Here is a 20,518-nt window from a genome sequence, read left to right on the forward strand (position 1 = left end):
CTGACTGTCCACCAGCGCATCCACACTGGGGAGAGGCCCTACGAGTGTCCTGAGTGTGGGAAGAGCTTTTCTGACAGATCAACCTTTACCAGACACCAACGGAGTCACCACTAAGGGAAGCCTTGCGAGTGACCCGAGTGTGGGAAGAGCTTCGTGCTCTGCTCCAGCTCCATCCCCCATGGGAGGATCGGTGTTGGATGATCCCCAGTGACCCCCGTTGGGCAGAGCCCTGGTGATCCCTGTTGGGTGGGGGGAAGGGGTTGGAGAGATTTCTTTCCCTTCTCCTTGTCCCGCTGTGATTTGGTTGGTAATAAATTCCCTCGCTGTGCCCAGGCTGGCTCTGTTGTTCCCGTGCCGGTGCTCGGGCCGGGATCTCTCCTGTTCTTTCTCTCAACTCCCGGGCCTCTCCTCAGCCAATCAGAGAATGCGATGGAGAAGATTCAGCCAATCAGGGAGAGCAGCTGTGATGACTCACCAGTTGCCGGGCAGACCAGCAGCACCCAGTGTTCCCCACCTGGACTCCACCCTCCCCTCCAGCCACGATCCCCCCGCGGGGTCCCCCCGAGTCCCTCCCCAGTCTCACCCCACAATAAAGGGGACTGCGGAAACTGGGAAACTTTACTGGGAGCACTGGGCGCAGCCGGGCTCCCAGCGGGGCTGAGGAGAACACACGACACCCCCAAAATCAGTGTGGGATCGGAGCAGGGGGTCCTGGCTGCGTCGGAGGCCACAGGGCGGGGCTGAAGCCACTGCTGGCTCAGTAGAGCAGAGAAAAGGGGGTGACACCCGGTTGGGGGCCTCAGGGGGAGCACATACGCTCCGGGACACCTCCCCCCCATCTTCTTTCACAGGTCGAAGCCGAGCCCCAGCACCAGGAAGACGAAGCCAAACACGAAGCCCCCGATCCCCATCAGCACCTTGCTGCGGGCGGTGTTTGGTGGCATCTCTGGGGGTCTACAGGGGTCAGGAACCCCCAAAACCTCTCATGGACACCCCGAGACCCTCCAAGCACCCTCCCAATCCCCCCTAGCCCACCCAGGGCCCCCTTTAACCTCCTCCTAATCTCTTTCCAGCCTCTCCAGGACCCACCAAAGCCCCTCCTGTCCCTCTCAGGGTCTCACAGCCCCCTCCTACTTTCCCCCCACTACTCCGGGACCCCCAAAACCTTTTCCAGTCCCTTCCCAGCCCCTCCGGGACTCACCAAGCACCCTTCCACTCTCTTTCCAGCACAACTAACGTCATTCCAACTCCTGCTTTTCCATCCCCAGTCTCCTTTCATCCCCTGCAGACTCACTCAAGCACTCTCCCAGTTACACTCAGCATCCCCACACTCCTTCCCAGTTACATCCAGCACCCGCAAACTCCCTCCCAGTGCCCACCAGCACCTCCGGAACCCCATAACTCCCTCCCCAGCATCCTTCAAATCCCTTCCCAGCCCTTCCAGACCCCGAGGCCCTCTCCCCATTTAGACCAGGCTCTCTCCAACTCCCTCCCAGTTACTCCCAGCACATCCCAGTGCCTCCCCCGTACCGAAGTGCTGTCTCAGCGGCTGCTCCAGGTTGACGTGCTCCACCTGGCGGGTGTAGTTGACCCCAAGCCAGGGGTGGTTTCCAGAAGCACCAGGAGCTGGTGGGTCCATTCGCCGTTGGCGACCACGTCGGTGGCTACCACGTGCTCCGGGAGCTCCTGCTGGCCCTGGAACCATCTCATGGATGTGGGCAGAAGTCCATCACGGAGCAGAGCAGGCGGCCGGGACCGGGCTGGGAGTTCGAGGGCACCAGCGAGATGGAGACACTGGGGGGCACTGGGAGAGAGTGGGGACGCACTGGGATCAGCTTGGGGGAACTGGCAGAGAGAGGGGAGGGGTGGTGTGGAACTGAGAAGGACTGGGAATGGGCTAGGAGAGACTGGAAATAGACTGGGAGGGACTAGGAATGGACTGGGAATACACTGGGGGTGGACTGGGAGAGACAGGAATGGATTGAGAGGGAACTGGGAGAGTGGGTAGAGGTCTGAGTTTGAAATGAGAATGAACTGAGATCAGACTCGGAATGGACTGGGAATGGGCTGAGAAGGTGCGGGAGGGACTGGGGCCTCACTGGGGGGTACTGGGGCAGCACTGGGAGGATCTGGGGGAAAAGCGCCCGGCCCTGGGAGGCCGAGTCCAGCGCGGGGCACTCGGCGCTGCGGATCTGCCTGGCAACTGATGAGTCATCAGAGAGCCGCGCTCTGATTGGCTGAGAGGCGTCAGTTCCAACCATGCATGAGACAGACACGCGGGGGGGCACCAGGATGGACTGGGAGAGCCACGGGGGCCACTGGGAGGGATGGGAGGCCCCGGGAATCGGCACATGTACGCCAGGGGCTCTGGGGTGATTCCCAGAGAGGTTTTGAGGGGCTCCAGGGTCATTGCCAGGGCAGGGCCTGTGGGGACACGCTCTGCCCCACGCTCACGTCTGCGCTCCACGAGGAACGGGGCGTACAAGTCGTAGTTGTACCTGCAGGACGTGTCCACCCGAGCCCGATAATACTCCAGTAATTCCGGGTCGCTGTTTCGGTACTGGGCCAGTTGCTCCCCATGCGGGGTGTCCCCTACGTAAAGCCCCATATCGCTGCCGAAGTGTGCGAGCTGCTCCCGGTTGTAAATGTGCCTCAGCACGAACCTCACCTTCTCCGTGCCGTTAATGAAGTGACACTCGCACTTTCCCATCCTCTGGAACACCGCTGTGTGTGCAGGATCCCCACCCCGCACCCCCTGTGCCCCACGGCCGCCATGGGACCCTCCTGCCCGCGCTCCCACTTCCTCTTTCCCACCCTTCCCTCAATTTCCTCTCCCCTCCCACCTCCAGCCGCTTCCCAAATCACTTTTGGTGTCCCATTCCTTCCACTTTCCCACCCATTTCTCCCAATTCCCAACCCTCTCCCGCTCAATTTTGAGGCCCCACCCTCCCCTTTTCCCCACTTTCCCACCCTCTCCCACCCCTTCCTCACCTTCCCCCAATCCTCAGCCCCTCCCGCTCGTCCTTTGGGGGGTCTCCTCCTCCTCCTCCTCCCCCTTCAATTTCGGGCTCCCACTGCCCCCTTTTCCCCCTTCTCCCCTCCCGCTCACCCGAGAGCTCCGCGCCCGCACCAGGGGGGGCTCCCAGCACCACCAGTAGGGCCCCAGCTGCCGTCACTCGCCCCGTGGCCAGCGCCCAGCAGGTGCCGCCAGCCCCACAGCAGCCGCCGGGGCTGCACTGGGAGCACCAGGCCGGAGCAGGGCCGGGCTCAGCAGCGCCGCGCGCTCTGATTGGCTGAGAGCACTTTTGGGGACCCGTTTTTCTGAGGCTGCCCCTGGCAACTGAGGAGTCATCAACTCTTCGCACTTTGATTTGCCGCAGCGCGCTCCGGCTGCTTTTGGATCGCAGCCCCGGGTGGGGTTTCTTTGCGGAGGGGGAACCGTGGGACGCTGGGCAGGTGGGAGCTCAGGTGTGCCCAGAAATGTGTGCCCAGGTGGGTGCGGGATCTCAGGGTGCCCATGGCGAGGGCTGGCCCGATGCCGGGCACCCCCCAAAGCCGCTCTGTCCCTGCCCTCGGCAGCCGCACAGGGGACAAAAAATGGAACCGAGGGTTCCTGGGTGGGGATAAGGACCGGGAGAGATCCTTCAGCAAACTCCGGCACGGGAACAACAGACCCAGCCTGGGCACAGCGAGGGAATTTATTACCAACCAAATCACAGCAACATAAAGAGGAGGGAAAGAAATCTCTCCAATAGCTTCCTCTCACTCAACGGGGATCACCAGGACCACGGATCACCAGGGCTCTGCTCAACGGGGTCACTGGGGATCATCCAACACCGATCCTCCCATGGGGGATGGAGCTGGAGCAGAGCACGAAGCTCTTCCCACACTCGGGGCACTCACAGGGCTTCCCTTAGTGGTGACTCCGTTGGTGTCGGGTCAAGTGAGAGCTCCGGGTCCCTTCGTGTCTCCATGACTCGATCGGGCCTTCCCCTGGTGGGCACTGATGGGTGATGAGCTCAGAATTCCACATTCCAGGTCTTCCCACATTCCAGGCCGTTCCCTGGTGTGGATCTTGCGGTGCTTGGTGAGGTTGGAGCTCCAGCTGAAACTCTTCCCACATTTCCCACACCCATAGGGCCATTCCCCAGTGTGGATGTTCTGGTGTTTCCTCAGGTGGGAGCTGTAGTGGAAGCTCTTCTCGCATTCCAAGCACTTGTGGGGATTTTCTTCCTCCTCCATCCAGCCGTGGCTTGGGAATGACAAATCCTGGTTTGGGGGGGAAAACAAGGTGGAGGCTCTTTGGGCTGGGGGCTCCTCCTGCCCAAATCCATCTCTAGAACGTAGGAGGTGTCTTGCATCCATGAAACTCTCCACAATATCAAGATTCAGCCACAAAAAAAAACCACTTCCAAGGTGTTCCCCATCTCTGATCTCTCCACTTTGGGGTTCCAGAGGTTTTTCTTCCCTGGGATGATGGGGGTCCAATGGCTCCAGGGGTTCCCCCTTCTCCAGGGTCCTGCTTAGAGATGATCCAGGGGCTTTTGGGGGTCCATGGGGTCCCTTCTTCACTGATGCCTCACTTTGAGATCCCTGGGATCCCAGGGGTCCCTCCTCTCCAGACTCCCCCCCTTTCCAGGCTGCCGGAGATCACCCCTCTCTGCTCTCCCTACTCTGGAGGTCCCAGGGGTTCCTCTCCTCTGCTCTCCCGGGGTCCCCAGGACCAATGTCCTCCCCCCTGCCGACACTGGGCAATGGCCACATGGACCCCCAGAAGATTCCCCCAAGGGGCTCAGCTTTGGGGTCCTGCAAGATCCAAACATACACACAGAAAAAAACCTCCCAGTGATGCCAGACGATATTTGGGGTTCAATTCCTCAATCTGCGAGCTCCAAACACACCTCAATTAAAAAAACCCTCTCAGGGGCCCCCCGATAAATTTGGGACCAGCTTTCCCTCCCCGCTCACCTGCAGGATGCTGTGGGGGCGACGGGGGGCACAGGAACCTCCTGTTTCTCCTTCTCTGCCTGCTCCTGCTCCTCCTCTTACTGCTCCTCCTTTTCCTATCTTCCTCTTCCTACTCCTCCTCCTTCCTAATCCCACCTCCTCCCCAGTTTCTCCATTCTGTAAATTTAGAGTGGAGAACTTTGCTTGTTTTTAGAACTAGAACAAAGATCCAAGATGGAACAAGCCTTGCTGGTTTTAGTCAGAAGCATCAGTGACTAAAGGTCACGTTTCCTTTGGTTTTGTCCCGTCCTTGTTCCCCCTCAGTGTTCAGGCTGGACTATGGGGTGTCCTTGTTTGCTGCATTTTCAGAGTTCCTCTTGGATCCTTTGGGCAGTAGGCTGTGCCCTGGAGGATTCTTTGTGCTCCTTTGTGACTGTCTTCGGTTTGAGTTGTTAATTTAAAGAAACTTATTTTTTTCTGTTGTGAGACAGAACCAGCAGCAAAAGAGCAAGGCAGGCCTAAAATTTGAGAGAGTCTAAAAGAAAATTTATTAATTACACAAACAAAAAGAAAGGAAAAAAAATTTAGAATAAGATTTTTCAGATTATTCCTTCCCTTTCTCTCCTAATCTTTATAACAACGGAACAAAAATATAACAAATACTTTGGTCAGTCCCTAAATTTAGTTTTTCTTAGTTCACTTCTGGAGAGAGAAGCCTCTTCTTGTTGAAGTTGTAGGGATTTTTCCTACAAGAAGGAAAAAGACAGTTTTATTGTGGTTTTATCTTTTACGATTTGTATCTGCCTGGGAACCTGTAACTGTGACGCTCCTCCCAACTCTACAGCCGTCCCAAAGCTGTAGATGTGGGCCACGTCTGTCCCATGGGGTATTACTTTTAAGAATGAAATGTTCGACAGCAAAGATTCTCTCTGTCTCCTTTTTCTCTGCTCAGGCTTCATTTTCAGAAAACTGAAATCCCCTTCTTTTCTCAGGACAGAAATTCTCAACACAGGTGCTTTTTAGTCAAATCATTTATTAAATGGAACATTTCCATCCCCCCATGTCTTTTTCTATGGTTTATAGGAATATTCAGTACATCAGTTCATCCCTACAATTTTACAGAAAAATTTTCAGCCATTTCAGCATCTTCTTATTTTCTTTCCATCTTAGAAACTTAGCTCTTACATCACTGACTTCAGAAATCTTCTTATTCCCTTTCATATTCAAAGGAAAGGCTGGAGGCTTTGCAAATCTTATCTGAGCACTAAAGAGTTAAAGTTTAACACAACTACAAGAGTTGGGCCAGGCTCAGGCCGTGCTGGGGGGCAGCCGAGGTGTTAATCAGCCTTTCTGGGGCTGGGCTGCAGCCCCACACTGCTCATGGCCACCCGGGCAGCCCCGGCCCGTCCGGCAGCAGCAAGAGTCGGCCTCCCCCCACGCCAGAGCCGCAGGCCCGTGGAGGAGGAAGCCGTGAAGGTCTTATCACAAAACATTTTCTCCCCCCGGCCATCGGGTCCCCCTCGTTGGCAAAAGGGGCCCAAGCGGCCTCCCGAGCCTCCCCCCCGCATGGGGAAGGGAGAAGCTCGGGTTGGTGTTACCTGCTCAGCCGCCGGAAAGACCAAGAGGCTCAGTTCTGGATTACCTTCCTCAAAATGTGTGTGCACGGAGCGAACTAACTTTCTCTAATTGGCTGTTGCAGGTATCCCAACCCCCACAGAAAAAATTCCCTTAGGAAGAACCTCTTCTGAGTTTCTTCTTCCTAAGTCAACCTATCACAGTGACACAGAGAACCTTCCAAGCGTTCTTTCCGTGAGCTGCTGCTGTGATGTCACAGGAGCGTTGCCACATCCCAGTGCTGCTCCCGTTGCTGTGGGACACAGAGGCCTCAGTGCCCAGAGGCTCTGGGTGCCTGCTGACTGCCGGAGGATCCTCCTGCCCGAGGCATTCTCGGCAGCCAGCCCAGCCCTGACCCGTGTCCGTGTGTGCCTGCAGGGGTGCAGCCTGCAGACGTGTGCAGCGCGGCCACAATGATCCAGCAAGTGGTTGCTGCAGTTTGCACTCTGTACTCTGTGGCTTATTCGGGGTATTTTTTAACTCACTTGGCAAGTAAGTCGAGGTTTTATCTCGGTGCAGCATCTGTGGCTTTGGGCTTGCTGTGTGCTTTCTGTTCTTCCTCTGGACCTTTGAGTTGACTTTGTAACCAAATTGCCATGAAGACACCGTTGGTTTGGGAGAGCTCCTGCCAGCAGCTGCAGCTGGAAAAGGGGGTGTCTGCAGCCAGCGAGGCGTTTGCAATGAGGCCTGGGGGGGTTCTGTTCCCTCGAGCAGGGCGTCTGTGGCAGTGGAGCCTGGAACTCCCTTTGTTTGCTGGTCCAGCCAAGAACTGACACAGCCCAGGATTTTGTGCTATTCTCTTGCTTGCTCTGTGAAGGGACTGTGGCTCCTGGAGGGATGCTGTGAAAGCAAAATGTTCTCTTGGGGTTACCTTGCTCCGTGGCATTTCACACAACAGGCAATTTTTTTCCTACCAGCATCTGGTTCATGTTCCCTTTCCCATTGCAGGGCACCTCATGCGTGGATCCCAAGCAGCTCCTCCTTCGGTGAGTGGGAAGAAACCTCTGGTGCTCAGAATTGTGCAGCAAGTTGTGAGCTCTGTGTGTGGCAGCCGAGTGCCATCCTGGGAGGCTGAAGGAAAGTCCCTGTCAGGGTCTTTGCAGCAGCAGCAGCAAAGGAATCCCTGTCAGTTTTCTCCTTTTCTGCTGAAGAGTTTTAGAAGAGCTGCAGGTCTGGTTTTGCAGGCAGAGGATTTGCCTTAGCCATGGTGAAATATCGAATTCCCAACAATAAGTGGCAATGTCACTTTTAGCCCATTGTGTGAACAACTCTGAACTCTGTTTCTGCTTCGTGCAGCTGGATGTGTAGCTGAGGATAAATAAGGTGACAACTGAGACAGAACTTCCTGTCCCTCACGCTGCTGTCTGTCCTCAGGGCACCAAAGCTGCATCAGCACCTCCTCTGGCTCCCTCTGCTTCCAAAGAGGAAGAAGACAGCAGTGAGCTTCCCGCTGTTCTGGGGGACGATGGTGAACACCCCGTGGTTTGGGAATACAACAGCAAGGCTCCCGCAGTGTGGGACAAGGACAGTGGACATCTCCCGGAACGGGAGGAGGATGGTGGATGTCCCCTGGCATGGGACAAGGATAGAAAAGCTCCCATGGCGTGGGATGAGGTCGACGGACATCTCCCGGTGTGGGATGAGGACAGAGGACATCCTGTGGCTCGGGAAGAGGAGGGTGAACATATCCCAGCACGGGATGTGGATGGTGAACGTCTCGTGGCTTGGAAAGATGATGGAGAACCTGCCTCTGCTTGGGAAGAGGTTGGAGAACCTGCAGCATTTTGGGAAGAGGACGAGGAACCTCCCTCTGCTTGGGAAGAGGACACTGAACCTCCCTCCGCTGCGGGATCCTGGGCTGAACATTCTGACAGCAGCACAGCCCTGCAGCCAGAGGGGACAGGGGAGCGGTGCCTGATGCAGCTGAGTACGTCTGTTCTGTTCCTGTGTGCCAGAGCAGGGTGCTGTGTGTGTGTCTCAGCATGAGCTGCACCCAGTGCTGCTCTGCAGCTGAATGTCACCGAGTCATTCATTGTCCTTCCCCAGCTGACACCAAGGGGCTCATGGCCCCAGGGAGTGGGGCTGCATTCTGGCTCTGCTGCAAGGCGGGGTCTCCATCTGGGAGGGAGCATCTTCTACGTGGTTTCTTTCAGGGAACATCGTGAGCGTGGGGGAGCCTGCTGAGAAATACCTGGGACTGGAGCAGATTGGCCAAGGGTAAGTGCATGGCAGGTCCTTCTGCACAAGCAGGGCCCAGGTATTTTGCTGGAGTCAGGAGAGCTCCAAACACCTTCAGACACTGGGGGATGATCCTGCTGTCTCTCAGTCCTGGTCAGAATTGATAACTGTGGTCAGAAGGCACAGTCAAAGGCCCCTGAGGCTGGCAGTGTCCTGCCTGCAGCAAGGAGCAGGACCTGCAAGATCTTCTGTGTCTGGAATTTGATTGCCCTAAAGAGCAACTCACCATCTGGTGACTCTCAGAAAACAGTTCTCAAGAAGAACTAATAAGTGCTTTTTTCAGCACAGGTAATAAACCCCATACATTCAGTAACAGACACAGAGCTGCTGCACTCGAGGGGAAAATGCATCACCTGCCTGATGGCAGGGCCCTTGTGGATCCTGCAAGTCTTAGGCAGGAAATGCAAAAGGATGAAATACATTCTTTTCCAGTTCTTTAGACACACACCCCCCACCTCAGGTTTTGAACTAAAGGAATTCAGTGTGGACATTTGCTCCAGCCCTTTTCCTTCGTGTTGGGCTCAGTTTTCTCTTGCACACCTTGCCTGGCAGACGGCTGGTGGCTGCTGCACTGCTGTTTGAAGGGTCGGTGCACTCAGGTGTTTTGTGAATGCTGCAGGCAGCAGAGATCTCCTGTCTGGGCTGCCTTTCACTCCCAGGGCCTAAAGCTCTGATTCTTTCTTCTCTGCTGTTTTGTCTCCAGGGCTTTTGGAACTGTTTGTAAAGGACTCGACAGGGCCACTGGAGGAGAGGTCAGTGCCACCACGTCCAGCACGTCTGGCAGCTCTCGAGGGCTTTCCCCTCTGCTGGGGGCTGTGGCTGCAGCTTCCGGGGCCCAGCAGAGCTTTCCTGCACAGGCTGCTCCTCTGAAGGCAGAGCAGTGTCAGCCTTCAGAACACAGCTGGGACAGACTTGGTGCTTCTGAAGTGCCCAGAGGAATGCAAGGAGGGCAGTGGTGTCTGTCAGAGCCGGACACCATGGCTTGGTCTTCATATCTAAAACCATGAATGTATCAGCAGGTGGAATTGAGGCTCAATTTATCTTCATCCCAGCCTTGGACAGGAACACTATTTATCAGTTTTTCCATCCTGCTTTTCATCTTCAAAGGATACCTCACGGCCTAATTAGGGGGAGATCCTGCTTGGGCTCAGTTTGGGCTTTTAGTCCTACTGCAGCTGTTCACAGAGAGAGAGGGAGAGAAATGAGAAGATGGATGTCCAGAGCAAAGCTCTCTCCTCAGCTCTGCAGTTGAAACACAACTGGGTCTGGTGTCAGTGACACCCTGTGACAATGGATGTCTGTGTTTGCTTTGTTGTGCAATCCCAAACAGAGCAGTGGCATTTGAAATCCTGACCAAGTCCCATAGAATTGCTAAAGGGTTCTGGGCTGTTTTGCTCTGTTTCATAGCATCAGAATTACCTCCTGCTTGCAAAATGTGTTTAAATAGTAGTGATGATGATCATCATCATCATCAGAGTGATGGTAGACTCAGGCCATTTGAGAAGACTGTAGGTGCAGAAAATGTTGTTAAGAGCTTTGAGGCTTATTGAGGGACCATTTCTGCAGAGCTTACAAGGCCAAATGTCTCTGGCCACGTGTCCTGTAAGCAGCCCCCAGCCAGCAGAGGAATGGGCTGTGGGAATGGCACTTGCTGAGCTCTGGTGTCCCATGCCAAGGCAGTTTGGCACAGCCTGGCTCTGTCGCTCCAAAAAGATTCACTCCATGCTTGCTGTGGTCTCCTGCCACAGACCCCTCCAGCTAAAGGTCTGCAATGTCACTTCAGGTGGCCATAAAGAAAATGAGTCTCAGAGAACAGAACAGGGAACGAGCTGTGAATGAGATCCTGGTCCTGAAAGGCAAGAACCACCCCAACATTGTCAACTCTTTGGACAGGTGAGTGCTTCAGGTCTTATCCTGTGCAAGGGCCCTGTGTTAATCTTTCATCCATAATCTGTAGCCTGTTTTGAAAAAGCCTGACCTGGCCATATCTTCAACAACAGCCTGGCAGTTCACTCCCTCCGTGCTTTTGTTTGTTTTTTTCTTCAAGCTGAACCTCTTTGCTGTGCCTTATGACAAGTGCTGATAAACCATGGCAGAAATTATTTCCCTTGGCTTCTTCTTCCCAACTCTTTTCCATTGCTGCAGATGCCAGGAAGTCCAGGTTTCCAGAAATGCCTCATTTGCCCATTTTTCAATGGCCTTGCCTGTTTCTGAAGGGACTTTGTGCAAGGTTTTCCAAACAGTTGATAACTTTTGTCCCAACTTTTGACCTCCTTGCCTGGATAACTCTGGAAGTTGCATTGCCTTGTTCTGGAGGGAATGGTGGAACTGATGAGTTCAGATGCTGAACCAGCTGGGGGCAAGTGTTGTGGTTCCACACTGATCTGGGCTGTTGCTAAACTGCGTTTTTCTCTTGCTTGCCATCTAAGGCATCTCCTTTCTCACAGGTGTCTCCTTCTCCTTCAGACTGTGCAGATTCCAAGGCCTGTGCAGGAATGTCTCTCCATCTGATCGTGTTCTCATGGACAAGTGACCTGGAAACAAAACTCCACTCGAGGCTTTTCCATGGGGGAATTGAGCAGTGCACATTCATCTCCATGCTGTTGTTTTCCTCTTCCAGCTTCCTTGTTGATGAAGATCTCTGGCTGGTGATGGAATACATGGATGGAGGAACTTTGCAGGACGTTGTCAGACAGACACGCATGGCTGAAGGAGAGATGGCAGCTGTCAGTCGGGAGGTGAGGGATCCTGCTTGTGCTTCCCATGGCTTGGACACGATGGTCCTTCCAAACAGGCTGTGAGAGCAGGAGGGGCTCCATGCTCAGGGCTTTGTTTCTGTGTTGTTTTTAAGAATTGGAGAAGGAAGAGCCTCTGGAGTCAGTGGCCTGCCAGTATCACTACACTTCTACTCTGTTCTTGTCCTCTTTCCTGCTGCTGTGGTACTCTCTCTGTCTTTGATTTGATTTGATTTGCTGTTCTCAGCTTTTCCTTGAACCATTTGCCTGCACTGTCTCCTGGCCTGCCACAGCAAAGTTGCTGCTGGGAGAATTCCAAACTGTCCTTTCTTGTGTGATGTGTTCTGGCCACTGATTTTTACCCTTGTGTTTCTTGTTGTCTCTCAGTGTCTGCAGGGCCTGGATTTCCTCCATTCCAACCGGGTGATCCACAGAGATCTGAAGAGCTCCAACATCCTTCTGGGAATGGCTGGCTCTGTCAAGCTGGGTGGGTGTTCGTGGCCAGGCACGGTGCTCCCGGGGTGTGAGTGTGAGGCTGTTTCCAGTGATGGTCAGAGCCCCACAAGTGCTGCTGCTGGCACTGCCCGGCCCCTGCTGCCAGCTGAGAGTGGCTGCCCCGTGCAGAGAGCTCAGGAGAGGAGCAGAGTGTCAGGAGTGGCTTTGCTCTGGGCATGGCCCTTCCAGAGGGACGGGAGTTGGAATCTAAACTTCAAGGGACTCAGTAAAAGCCACTGCATGAATGCTGAGGGTTTGTTTAAGGGTCCAGTTCCATCATTCCTTGGCCACAGCCCTGAGGACTTTTCCAGCTGACGTCACTACTGCATTCTCACACTGAGAGAGGGGAATCTTTGTGCTTGGTTTCCTCATTGCAGCTGTCTTTGACAGTGTTTGTTTCTGTCCTCAGCTGATTTTGGCCTCTGTGCTCAGCTCAGCCCTGAGCAGGACCAGTGCAGCTCCATGGTGGGCACTGCTCACTGGATGGCCCCAGAAGTTGTGACCAGGTCTCCTTATGGCCCCAAGGTGGACATTTGGTCCTTCGGCATTGTGGCCATCGAGATGGTGGAAGGAGAACCTCCTTACTTCAAGGAAACAGGGGCTGTGGTAAGAGGCAAATTCTCCAGGGTTTGCAGAGGCCTGTGAGCACAGGCTGACCCTGCACTGGGAGGAGCTGCTGGAGGTTTCTGCATATTGGGAAGGGAATTCCCAGAGGACTCGAGCCTGAACACAGATGAATATTCTGCAGTCTCCAGCAACAATTTGCTTTGGGTTTCAAATTGTTGCAGCTCTTCTGTCAGTGAGGATGACCTGAAAACGTGCAGCCAGTGTATCAGCTCTAATGTTATCTTGCAAAAAAACCACAAACCAACCCCAAAACCCATCCCCAAACCCAACAAGTTTTCTGAAGGAGTTTCTTAAAGAGGTTTTTAAGAGAGGTTTAAGTTGAACTCCCCCCTGATTTTTCTCACTGGGAAACTTATCTAAAACATGAAGATGATTGCTTAACATCCCTGTAGTCCAACATATTTCTTTCCTAGTCCAAGCTACTTTCTCTGTCATCAAGCCTGAGCTTTCAGCAACCCCAACCTCCTGTTCCTTGCCTGGCAGTTTCTGGGATGGAGCATCAGGAATTCATTTACTTCAGTGTCAGTGGCACTGCAGACATGTGTTTGATGCAATTTAAAATAACACACGCAGACCACACTGACTCTTGAAAATGGCCTGTAGAGCTGGTGTCCGTATTTGGAGAAGCAAAATGTGCTGTTTCTGATGGAGGTTCCTACTAACAAAGTCAGACAACGAAATGGCCTCTCAAGGCAAGATCATTTGGATGTTGCAATGGCTGTGGCTGCATCAGGGTTTGGGGATTTTGGCTGGCATAGAAAAATGAGCCGTGAGCAGCATTTCTGCCGGGGAGGAAACTGCCCCCGGAGCTGGGGCTGGGTTACCGGGGTCGATGTGAGCAGCTGTGGGTGTGAAGGAAGCTGGCACAGCGCTGCCTTTGCTTTTCCTGCAGGCTCGGGCTCTGATCCGGCAGAACGGGACCCCGCAGCTGCAGGAGCCGCGGCGCCTGTCGGCTCTGCTGCGGGACTTCCTCGAGTGCAGCCTGGACTCGGACGACGAGCGGCGCTTCTCTGCCCAGGAGCTGCTGCAGGTGAGCGCGAAGCGGCTGCAGGGGAAACAGCAGCGCCAGGGAGGGCTTTTCTTGGGGACCCCCCTTCCGATAATCTCCAGCCTCGCTGCTTTTCACACGCAAAGCAAGCAGAATCCTCGCCTGGTTGGGGTTGGCTGGGTCCATTCGAGGTCATCTGGACCTGGTGACCCACAACGAGCAGGGACATCTTCAAGTGGGTCAGAGCCCTGCCTGACCTGAGCTTGGATGCTTCCAGGGAGGAGGCACCTCCCACATCTTCGGGCTCCCTCTGTCAGTGTTTCCTCTGGTAAAAAAAATCTTCCTTAGACCTAATCTGAGCTCGCTTCCATCTCTTGAGTTTCAAACCATTCCCCTTCGTCCAGGAACTTGACTCTGGAAAGTAATGGTTCATTTCTTTCTTTTTTATCCTTTGGGCAGCACCCATTTTTATCATCAGCCAAGCCTCTCTCCAGCCTGACCCCTCTGATCGCTGCAGCAAAGCAACCACGGGTGCAGCAGAGGAGACAAAGCACTTGAGAACAGCTTTTTGTTACAGTAGTTAGGACAGTTAGTTAGGGTCGTTAGGACTGTTTGTTATGGAAGTTTTTTGAATAAAAACTCTCTTAAAACCTCAACACCCTTGTGTCCCTGCCTTCTCCCCCTGTGACTCAGCTGCCCCGAGCAATGTGAGGGGAGAGCGGGCCCAGCCTCGCCCAGAGCTGAGCCCCGGCAGAGCCCAGAGCAGCCTCGGCATCTGCAGAGTCAGCCTGGAAGGAGGCGCTTGGAGCCTCCTCGGCTGCAGCCGCCCCTTGGTTACAAACTGTGCGTGGTGGGAAATGCCACTGGTTCTGCCAGAGGGCAGAAGGGGTCCGGGGAAGGCCCAAGTGCTCCATGCAAGGGAAAAACCCACCCAGTGCTGGAGAAAAAACACGCTTTTATCCCCTCCAAAAATGTAATCCTCAACCAAGTGGAACAGGGGAAAGGGAGGAACCCCGGACCTTCGGGCCCTGCGAACCAAAGCCTCCCGCGGGTGTTGGTTTCTGCCGGGCTCGCTGCCCCCAGACCAGCCCAGCTCGGCCCAGCTCGGCTCAGCCCAGCTCAGCCCAGCCCAGCTCAGCCCAGCTCAGCCCAGCCCGCGGGCAGGGACACGCGTTTGGAGGAACCTGCGAGGGCGAGCAGGTGAAGGGGCTCCGGCAGTGACGGGTGAAAGGAACAGGGTGAATGTGACTTAAACAAACCCTGGGAATCTGCTTGGAAACAGGGCCAGGGACTTGTAGGTAAGAAGGAACGAAAGAGATTGTCAGTTCTAGAAAATGTTGCTAATTGGCATGGACTGTTGTTCAGCCAAGGCTGTGTTAAATTCTTGAACTAGGGAAGAACAAAGACTTAAGAGAATTATGAATATTGTTTTGTTTTACTAAAAAAAAAAAAAAAAAAAAAAAAAAAAAAAAAAAAAAAAAAAAAAAAAAAAAAAAAAAAGCAGGTGTGTGTGTGCACATTGGAGGGGGAGATGGAGTGGACAGATCGAGAAGTCTGAACCTTCCAAGGTGCAGTCCTGGGGACAGGGCAGCCACCTCTGTACTGCAGACAGGAACCGGGAACAGTGACACGATCTGACTGTGACCCCCATCCCCTGTGTGGGGACAGGGGAGGGAATGGAGAATAACGGGAAATCCGGGAAGGAGGGAAGGGTGAGGGGAAGGAAGATGTTTTCGTAGGAATTATTTTACTTCTCATTCTCTTGCTCTGACTTGTTTGATAATGTTGAAAATTTTTATTAGTAACAATTATAAATGGATACAATTAAAGTATTGGAGATGAATACAATCAAAATGCATATATTTGAGAATATAATTTAGTATAATTGAGGTTCGTATAAAGCATAAGCAAAACCGACCGGGGATACGGGGAGTGGCTCCCATTCCTCACGTACCAAAGCATCCAGGCCAAAAATCCTATTTATATACTATGTGCTACAGAAGTTTCTAGAGAACTCCTCCTAGTTTCTATTCCTAAAATCTACATCACTATGTTGTATGGTGCATGCTCTACTAATGGGTTAGGGGGTCTCTCATCCTTTTGAGGGTCTTATTTCTGATGAAGGCTCATCATCTTCATCAGTGTCCGCTGTGTGACCTGCAGGTAGCGCATGCCCACTGTGTGACTGAGCAGATGTTTTCCGTAACAAGACTTGAATTATATCCCATGCTTGGAATCGTCCCATTTTGGCCCATTTGCAGGTCAAAACTCTATTTCTAGATGCTACTTATCAGACCTACGTCCTTCTACTATTCGCTTCCAACATCCTTCTTTGACTCCTGTCACAATCCGCTATTAATGCAGAGCGGGGGTCGTGATGGTTCTTTTGATCTCAAAGGTGCAAACAGGCAAAATGCAGGGGACAAAATCAGTTTATTCAACAGCAGAAAATCAGTTTATTCAACAACAGCAATGCATTTCATCAAATGCCAACAATTCAGTTACGGTAAAGGGGAGAGATATAGGAAACAAAGTATATAGAGAGAGAAAGAAAAGAAGGGGATGGGAAAATAGCTACCAACAGACGAGATGGGCGTCCTCACGGCCCAGCCGATAGACGAGTCTTCATCCGTGGGGAGATCTCAGGGGTCTTCTCCAGAGGGTCGCTCTTTTATAGTCCTTCTCCAAAGCGAGTGGCCTCTGGCCAAGAGGTGGGAAGATTTATGGACCATTGTGTGGTGCTGCAGGAGACAGGTACGGACAAGCAGTCCTCAGTTGGTACAACACAGTCTCTGGTTGGTGCCACAACAGCACAGTCCAGTGAACACAATACACCAGCACACAGTCACGAGCATCCACCTGGCCCGGCCAGTAAACCATTGTCCAGAGTCAGCCTGGGTGGGGTCCTCGAGGTCTCCTTGCAGCGGTCGGGAGGCAAAATCGAGGGGAACTTCGGACTGACCCTTACACAGAGTCAATTCCTGCCATCCTCCTGTCACCCCAGCAATGGAAACAGGATCTGTCCCCACATGTCCCAATGGCATTAGGGTACACTGTGCACCAGGATCAACTAACACTCTATATTTCTGTGGCTCTAATGTGCCAGGACATCGGATCCACACCATCCAAAAACCCCAATTTTCCCATGCCTCAACCTGGCTAGAAGCAGGGCCCCTCTAGCCCTGGTTATTATTTCTTTCCTGGGGATACATGCTGGAGGTTCCTTCAAGGGGATCTGACAGATCATCCTCCCTTCTGTAATACCCAACACCTCGGCCAGAGGAGTCTGAGGCTACCTTCACTTTATCAGAGCTTCCTTGGTTTGTGTTTCCCCCTCTGAGCTGACGCACCCGTGCTGCCAGGACAGAAGTGGGTTTCCCATCCCACCTTCTCATGTCTTCCCCATGGCCCTGCTGAAAAAAACACAGGTCAGCTCGTGGGGTGTACCCTCTCTCTAGCTGGGGGACATTGGGCTCTGACTTTGGGGCCTGTGACTCGCACTGGTGCTGCACTGATCTTCCTCATCTCTTCCCTCATCTCCTCTTTAAACTCCTCTTTGTGTTCCTTAATCACAGCAGAGACATGAGCCTGCATCGGGCCATTGATCATACTCTCCTAATTTCTAAGTTTGTTGGTGACAGAACCCACTGTTTCTCAGCTGCTGTCAGCACTAACCATTGCAATAAAGGTGGTGTATTGAGATGGCCCCAGGTTTGCCAGATTCCACAACATCTGCCCTGTGCACCTGACCTTGTCAGGGTCATTGTCATGCTGTCCATCCCTCCCAAGTAGCACCTCCAGCACTGCCACTTGTCTCAGCTCTTGGATCCCTTCCTTAAGGGTCTTCCAACACATTCTATGATGGTGCTCCTGCATTCTCTCTCTGTGGACAAACCTCTCTCTCACACTTATTAAAAGCCACTCCCAGAGGGAAAGGGGCCATGTTGGGTGCCAAAAATCTGTCCTGGTTTGAAAAAGGACAGGTGTGTGCTGGAGAAAAGCAGGGCCTTCCCTCGAAATTGAGCTAATAAATCCCTCCCTCTGAATTAGTATACTTTTGGAATTATGGGGATTTCAGGCAAACATATGGGGATAGGAATAAGAGTTCTTTACTAGTATATATACATATATATAACAAGGCAAACAAAACAACAACAACTAAGTAATTAACAACAAATAGAAGACGGGAACCCAGTAACAGTTTTTCTGGTTGTGGACACCTTTCCCCTCTGCTGCAGTTACTGTCCGAGTTGGCAGTCAGTGCCAGCTGGCTCCCCGTGGGCAGGGGCAGATGCGGTGATCCCGTGTGGCTGCAGGAGTGCTGGGGGTGATGGCGGATGTGTCCTGGGTGGGAAGGGTGGAGGAAAGACTCTGCTCATGGATCCTTGGAGGCAGTGTCAGTCCCAGTGCTCCAATAGGTTGTGTGGATGTGGCAGGGCATCCAAGCAGGAGGGTGCAGGGTCCCACAGCCGAGGAAAGGCAGCTCCCGGCGTTGGGATGGCAGGGCGAGGTTTTCCAGTGGCCATCCTTCTCCGAGCCAAACGAGCGAGAGCGAGCAGCTGCACACACCTCTCCTTTACCTGCCCCTGATCTCGCAGTGTTCTCCCTCTTCCCTCCCCATCCCCCCTGCCCTACGAGAGAAACTCCAAAAAGGGTCAGGGAGTCTCCCCTATCACTAGCCATCTTAGCATGTCAATGGGAAAAAATTCCAGACAGCAAGGCGAGGGAAAAAAAAGAAAATAAAAACAACCCCCAAGAGAAACTTAACCCAAACTTTACTGAACCAAGCCCGCATTGGCTGCCTGTCACTGCGGTGTCGCTGTTGCCGTGTCCCTTTACCCAGTCAGCTCTCTGATCATGTGGTGTCCACGCATCTCCCCAGCCCATCACTGCCTCACACACGAGGTGACCACCAAGCCACTCTCCGGCCATCTGACCCGCAGCTGAGCCCTTCCCAGAGTGCCCGCACCCGCAGGGAGCGCAGGGCTGGATTTGGCCGCCAGAGAGTTGGTGACCCTCGTGAGATCCTCGGTGCATTTAGTTCCTACAGGAGTGTGGTCACCACTGGGAAATGATCTGCATGCCTTGTTAATTGGATGTTCTTCCACCGCTAGCCTGGGGCAGGATCTCTCCCGGTCCTCCTCTCAACTCCCGGGCCTCTCCTCAGCCAATCAGAGAAGGCACCAAAATAATTGAGCCAATCAGAGCGCGCGGCGCTGATGACTCCTCAGGCAGTCCCAGAGCGCCCAGAGCTCCTCACCTGGACTCCACCCGCGCCCCGCCCCCAGCGCCCCCCGCCAGGAGAATTTGGGGAAGGGGGTATCGCATTTTATCTTTTATTCTTCCAGAGTCGGGATTAAATGCTCGAGAGACGGAATTTCATGTTCGGACTCAGATATTTATTAATTCTTATCTATATTACAGTGAGTTCTACAGCACTTCTAGCTAACAGGCTAAAAATGGACACGTATCTCTCTCTACAAGGCCTTTTAAGGGCCAATCTGTCCAATTAAGAACACACAGCTAAATTCTTTTTACGTTTAACCCAACAACCAATCACCTGTGACCTGCAATATGGAATTTTCTATCCAATTGCAAAAGTACCACCTAGACCCGTGAAGAAGGTGAAAAAGAAAGAAAACTCCACCCTAAAACCTCCATCTTGCTTTATATATATTAATATATTCTAAAACCCCAAATTCTAAGTTTTCCACCATGGGACATTACACACTTCTATTCAAACTACACACCAGTGATCCCAGTTCTATCACACAATTCTGGAAAGCATCTTCATGGCCTCTGGTAAAAAGCAGTGTTTTCCTGGAGGTCAATGCCTGTCAGCACAGAAAGACCAAACCCCTCAGTTTCCAGGGTTCCAGCAGGGGGGAGGTGTCAGACCCTGCCCGGCGCTGGCCATGGGGCGTGTGGCGGGGGCCCGGAGCTCTTGGCTACTGTGGGCTGCTGGGGGGCTGCTGGAGGGACACCCCCTAACCTGTGTCCTGCACACACAGCGCTGTTCCAGGAGATGGTTTAGTCCGAGTGTCACTTCATTCACGGCACCGACCGGCTGAGGTTCGTGGAGAGGAACATCTCCAAGCGGGAGCAGTTCCTGCACTTGGGCAGCGATGTGGGGCTGCACGTGGGGACACCTCCTTTGGGGACAAGGCTGCCAGGCACTGGAACAGCGACCCGCAATGGATGGAGTACAGACGGGCTGCGGTGGACAGGCACTGCCGGCACGACTACGAGTTGTCCAGCCCGTTCCTCGTGGAGCGCAGAGGTGAGCGTGGGGCAGAGCGTGTCCCCTCGAGCCCTGCCCTGGAAATGACCCTGGAGCCCCTCAAAACCTCCCTGGGAATCACCCGAGACACGTCAGCCCTTCTTGTGCCCATCCCCGGGGCCTCCTCCCCCAAGTGACTCCGGTTGCTCTCCCACTCCATCCCAGTCTCTCCCAGTGTCCTCACGGTCCCTCCCAGTGTCCTCAGAGTCCCTCCCAATTCCTCTCAGTCCACAGGTATTCCATTCCCTGTCCACTCCCAGTATTTCTAATTCCAATCACAGACCTCTACCCTCTCTCCCAGTGCCTTCCCAGTCCCTTCCAGTCTGTTCCAAGTCCTTTTCAGTCTAATTCCAGACTGCTACCCTCTCTCCCATTATCCCAATCAACTCCACTCTCTCTCAGTGTTCCCCCACTCTCTCCAATTTCATTCCCAGTCCTTCAAAGTGCCACACCAGCCCTCCTTCACCTCTCCCAGTTCCCACCAGCTTATCCCATTGTGTCCTCACTCTCTCCCAGCGCCACCCAGTGTGTCCATCTCACTGTGGCCCTCGAGCTCCCAGCCCGGCCCCGGCTGCCTGCTCTGCTCCCTGATGG

At 53.6% G+C, this 20,518-nt stretch overlaps 1 pseudogene; it reads right to left on the minus strand.

Annotated features, from left to right (window-relative positions):
* Nucleotides 1–618: 618 nt before the first annotated feature.
* On the minus strand, nt 619–2,719 carry LOC148217895 (class II histocompatibility antigen, B-L beta chain-like; annotated as a pseudogene).
* Between the last annotated feature and the right edge of the window lie 17,799 nt (nt 2,720–20,518).

Source organism: Sturnus vulgaris, unplaced genomic scaffold (assembly GCF_052056855.1).
Source record: "Sturnus vulgaris isolate bStuVul1 unplaced genomic scaffold, bStuVul1.hap1 Scaffold_198, whole genome shotgun sequence".
Classification (NCBI taxonomy): domain Eukaryota; kingdom Metazoa; phylum Chordata; class Aves; order Passeriformes; family Sturnidae; genus Sturnus; species Sturnus vulgaris.